The following is a 6,008-nucleotide window of genomic DNA, read 5'->3' as shown; positions in this document are numbered from 1 at the left end:
CTAGATACAGGAAATGTATTTTTTAAACATAATTGTGACCTAAAAGTATATAGGCATCTGGTATCAGAGCAATGCCTCTTACACAAGGTATTGTAATGAGAGTCTTTGGAAATGCACAGAGTCTGTGAAGTGGAAGCATGAGTGGTTATACCTAGGTATTAGGAGAGCTCCCCAAAATATTGCCTCAATGGTTTCAATAATCATTCCATTATTGGGGGGGGGGAGTGGGGGTCAACAAACTAAATATAATTAGCAAACAGTGTGGCAATTTTACTCCATTCGGTGCCCTATTCTGGGATATGTTGATTAATCTTCTGAGGCTTTAGGAAATGGCTGAAAAGCAACAAAGAGAGGGCTACTTCTTTGGGAACTGCATCTTCAGCTTGCTCCAGGTTTGCTTCCCATCAGGAAAGGCAAAGGAGGTTTTCAGGAACCACTGCTTCAAGGTGTTGCAGGTTCCTCAAGAAGGTGGTACCCAAGCAAAGCCTTCAGGGACTGTTGCTTCTTGGCAAGTAGTCAAGGCCTACAGAGCACTTGCACAGCAGCAGAAGCCACTCCAAGTATTCCCGAGGATGCTGGAAGTGCTGCAAGGCTTTGGAAATGGGTGAGAAGTGCCGTGGAGCATTTTTTTAATGCCACAAAAGAGGCCACAGCTGCCCGATTCAGGATTGTTTGTGGAACATACATAAGTCCTGACAGATCAGGCAAAAGGCCTCTCTAGTCCAGCATCCTGGTCTCACAGTGCCCAACCAGATGCCTATGGGAAGCCCCAAAGCAACACATGAGCACAACTCCCGACTTGAGACTCCCAGCAACTGGTATTCAGAGGCATTCTGCTGATGGCAAGGGAGGTAGAACATAACCACACAAACTTCCATCTCTGTGTGTATTTAGTCTCTCCTTATAGGGCTTAGTATCTTTTCAGCATTGTCCTCCATACTCCAAGAAATGACTTACTGTAAATAAATGCAATGTCAAAAAAAAATGTGACAAGGCAAGGCCTTACTCAGAAATAAAAAGCAACCAAAAGTCTCAACAAACTTATTATGGCATTATTCATAAACTAGACTCGACTCCACCTCAGAAGATGCATGCACTCTACACTCACAACCTTATTCTATAAAAATAGTAAGTAATGCCATAATTTTTGCTGCTTTTGCTGTATCAGACTAATGTATACACCCTTCTGAAAGAAGAACGAAGTTTACTCATGAATAGTGGCATGCCACTTGGAAGAACTGGACCATTCATTTGGCTTGCCGCCGCCTCCTCCTCCAATTCTTCTCATAAATAGGCATTATGCATGCACACACATAGGAAACAATACAAGTCCTTTCCTTACTGCTGTTGTAAGCTAAGGATCGCCTGAGGCCTCCTGAAGCGGGCTGGCACCTTGAACAACAAATAACCATTACAAATTGCCCATCCCGCTTTGCAACGGGGTGGGCAGAGGAGAAAGAAGTGCAGCCTCCTCAGCTGCTCTTGTGCAACTCATGAGCCACCTCTGGGGCACACTTTGTGTGTATTTATTACAAGTCCACAAACTTCCTTCCACCGGCACATTTAGTCTCGCCTTAGGAAGACGCAGTATCTCTTCAGTATTGTTCCTCAGACTTCCAAGAAATGACTTCTTGTGGGGCAATGAGAAAAGGCGGGAGATGTATTCAAATGCAAATGATTAGAACGGGGAGGCTCCAGAATAAAATTAGCCTTCGTCTGTACACAGCTACAGCATGAAGATTAACATCGCTCTTTCTTTTAAATACCAGAGCTAAGGGACCCTGTAGGACAGGCAGAAAGCCAATACATGAGGATTTCCCCCACTGCTGCAAAATCCCTGCGGTGGTGGGGAGTTTCAAGTCTAATTTTTGGATTGTAGCCGCCCAGGTTCTCCTCGGAGTACGTGCACCGATGGACTTAAGTTTGTCACATCCATTAATTTAAGTGGGCCAACTCTGAATGCAACCGCGCAATGGGTAGAACCCCCTGCCTATGACGCAGCTGCAAGAGGCGCAAGAGCCCTGTCGGAATGGGGGCGCGCGCTGGTGGGAGGCCACTCCGCTTCCCGCCTTTCTGCTGCCCCAGGCGACACCCCCGTTTTCGGGGGTCCCAACAGGCCTCCCGCCGGCGCGTTCTTACCTTTCCTCTTCCTTCTTTTGCTGCTGCAGGACGGAGCCGCAGCTGTTGCTGGTTTCCAGGGTGACCAATCACCCCGCGGAGGCTGTTGCCGCCGCGGAAGGCGGTCACGGCGCTGCTGCCGCCGCCCTCATGGGCGGGAAGAGGCGGAGGAGAGCCGCTCTCTGCTTCTCGCCTTGCGCGCGCGTCCCAAGGTGGCTTTGCCGGGCGAGAAGAGGCGCTTGGAGCGCAGCTCTTGCAGCAGCTGCAGGGCGCTCCCCGCCTTTCCTTGGCTGTTTCTCCGTTTCCCCCCGGAGCCTTGCTTTTTAACTGCGCGCCAGTGGAGCAGCTCCGGGTCAGTCGCTGGGCTCGGGGGTCTTGTGAGGCACGTCCTGACACGGGGAGCAACGTCGGCAGCTGCCCTCGTCATTAAAAAGGAGCATTGGAAAGTCACCTCGCCAAAGGAACCGTGTGGGGAAAGCGCTATGGTCGCCAGGAGCTGCTGGCTGTGCGTCTTGGTAGCCCGGAGATGTAGCAAATTCCCTGCCTTGCTTTCTGCTTTTACATGCTACTACTGGCCGGTCCCTTTCAGGCCAAGTCCCGATTCTCCACTTTGGTGCAGGAATAGAGCGCCCAAATTAAAAGTCGTAGCCTCGTATTAGTTTTACAGTATAAGCGCTTATGCCACGTGGCAGCCCCTATACAGTGTAAGGTGTAGAAAGCCGATGATGAATATGCCAGATTTTTTACGCAATAAAAATGCTCTCCCCGCACCTTTAAGTGTTCTTGTGTATAAAATGATGAGCTAACAAAAGAATAATCTAGTGCAAACCTGTGGGCCTCCAGATTATGAGAGTGAATGGTACTCTCCCCAAAATATGGAGAGCACAAGGTTGGGAAAGGCTGGTGCAGACTTCCGGGCTATAATACTGTAACCCTAAATTCCCGTTTTTCAGTTTCCTCCAATATCCATCTCCTCATTTCAGATCTGCTTTAAATAACAGACTGTGGGAAGAGAGTCTGGGTAGTTAGTTGTTCAATGTACAGCAACCAAATCCTATACACTCATACTTACGAGTAATTTCCATGGAATACAATAATTGTTTCTTAGTAGACATGTATAGAATGGCACTGTAAATATTGTAAATGACTTCTAGGAGAAAATAATTCAGCACAAACATAAAATATTTTTAGATTTGTCATTTATTTTCAAGGGGGGAAATCACATTTCAAGTACAACTTATTTAAATTTGTTCTTATGTATAGAATTTAATAAACTTTGTTCTGAAACGGGGACCCTATTTCTTGTATAATATCATGTATGATAAATAATTGCATATTCAGGATTTTGTGAAATGGATGATTAGGGGGAAATCATGATGGAAAGACATTTATAAAAATCATTATTTACAAAAAAAATAGACATTTGTATTCTAATCTATAAGGAAAGAAACACTGAAAACATGTGGTTTTATGATTATCTTCAACAAGTCAATACGACACATTCATATTACCAGTGGTCAGATATAAAGCTTTGCTGCAGTGTTTCTGATGCAACAAACCTATATAGTTTACAATTTTTCTCTGAGACCATCAGGTTAGCAGCAAAGCTTTCATAACAGACTAAGCAGTAAACAGGGCCAACTAGACTAAAAGGATAGTATATTTCATTGCACACGTAGGCTGAGAAGTCCAGACTTTTAAACAAAAATGTTTAAAAATATACATGTGTATTTTAAGTCCACAAATATCTATAAACAGTTTATACACAAGGTTTTTTTTTATTATAAAATGATATAGTTTGATATCTGATAAAACACCAGGGAATCTAATTCAGGTTTCAAAATTCCTTTAGGGTTGAAATCACAGCTAAGAATTAAGACCCAAGGCCTGCAAATGCTTATACACATGCTTAATTGCATGCAAGTCAATAGTGCCTTTGAAAACATGTGTACAACAGTTTGGCAGGATTGGAGTTTAGCATTTGAGTTTGATTGAGCCAGTTAAATGAAGAAGAAAAAAGTGTGTGTCTACAATTCCTTCATTTTGAAAATCCATCTCCCCTTCTAAGACACTAGCATAAGTGGTATTCTTAAGTGTCTAGTTGAGAAATGATGTGGTAGTTTTATAATCCCAATTTACCGGAGGTAACAGCTAAAACAGCTGTATTTCATATTCATACTAATTTGAAATACAATTTATTAATGTTAAACATTGTTAAGGTCACTAAAAGACAGATTCTAGACTTTCACATACTGCTTGGCCTATAGTGAAATTCCTGCTCATGGGTAAACCCTTTGAACATCATCATCACACTAATCCTTTAAATCAAAAGTAAGAGTTCAGTAGCAGCAACAGTAATCCTTTCTTAAAGGTCAAAAGAGGTCAATTGCTTTGTGATGTTGTAAATTTCTAACCACGTCTAATGGAGCAAAATGTTGAAGAGCATAAGATGTCCCTTATCACTAGAAACGCCTCTTATATAAACTTTCAAGAAAGAAATTCCAGCTCTGGTGTAGACCCAAGATTGGGATTTTCCCATGGGAAAAAGTATTCATTATCATATTGCATTTGAAGTGATTTGGTTATCATGGTAAGCTTCCAAATTAAAAATTTAACAAGAAAAGCTTGTTAAAAATGCCTATTTTTTTTAAAAAAAAAACAAATACATCTATACTGTAGTGATACTGAACTGACTCAGCACCTAAGTAGATGTCAAACATGAATGAGATAACATTACTTGTTTAGTTAAAAAACAATGTACAACTTTTTCCAGAGTGCTCTATATATGCAGAGGTATCCTGTAACTTCTAATAAAGTTGTACACAGAGAGGAGTCTTTCCTATTTAGCTATGGTAAAGGTAAAAAATTGAAGAACAAGAATTAGAGGACAGAGGAGCTGTCACTACAATTACTCTAAATCTTTAAGTAAAAGAATTATTTCAATTTTCTTGTCAGGCTCTTTAAAAATATTGATCCCTTTCAACATGATTCAGCCATTTCAAAATTACTCCTATAAAAGATAAAGTAGTGATTGTTCATGTTAACTCTTGCAACCAGAAGAAGTTCAGAAAGCACCATCAGTATACTTGCACTAGGGTCAGTCAAGAGTGGCTCTCTTTGTTTGCAGCTTGTTGACGATTAACAATAGGGTTGATTGATCCATAGCAAAAGAACCCTGTTAGGTACATGCAAGAGTTAGTGTGTTTATATCAGCTTTTCTTTAGGATTTTTGCTGTTACCAGCAGAATGCTTGGGAGTCCCACTTAGGAAGGGTCTTCCTAGGCTTCAAGAGTAGCTTACTTAGGGCCACGTAAGAGCAGCTTCCCAAAGGTAAGTTTAGAAGTCCATGTCATGATTTAGACTGCGGTCATTGTGTGAATGGAGTTCTGCTCACACAACAGGACTTCCCTCTTCTCTCCCTGCATGCCTCCCAAATCTGCTTTGGAGTCCCCAACCCTCGAGCAGATTTTGAGGGCGTAGCGGCAGCTGGGTGGTGGTGGTGGGGGGACTGTGGTGGTGGGAAGTTCTGTTGTGCAAGTAGAAGTCTTACACACGTGGAATGGCAGCACTGAATACAACCCATTGTTGCAATGGTTTTCATATGTTCAAACAAACATCTAAGCACAATGGTTCTTTCCCATTTTAACAGCTTCAGGTCTGATTTTTCTTTATCACATACAGTAGAAGGTAAATAGAGGATGAGTATCAGAGATGCTCTATACAGTCAGCAAAAACAAGACCTGGAGCTGACTGTGGCTCAGATCATCAGTTTCTTATAGCAAAATTCAAGCTTAAACTGAAGAAAGTAGGAAAAACCACTGGGCTGGTAAGATACAATCTAGATCAAATCCCTTATGAATACACAGTGGAAGTGAGGTTTAAGGATTTAG

The 6,008-nt window shown here is 42.3% G+C and overlaps 1 protein-coding gene across 1 annotated transcript in view; it reads right to left on the bottom strand.

Moving 5' to 3' along the window:
• Positions 1 to 6,008, bottom strand: part of SGIP1 (SH3GL interacting endocytic adaptor 1) — a 148,360-nt gene that overhangs the window by 110 nt on the left and 142,242 nt on the right. The window lies entirely within an intron of this gene.

The sequence above is a fragment of the Podarcis erhardii genome (genome assembly GCF_964252035.2).
Source record: "Podarcis erhardii genome assembly, chromosome: 6".
In the NCBI taxonomy this organism is placed as follows: domain Eukaryota; kingdom Metazoa; phylum Chordata; class Lepidosauria; order Squamata; family Lacertidae; genus Podarcis; species Podarcis erhardii.
This window is presented reverse-complemented; position numbering and strand designations above follow the sequence as displayed.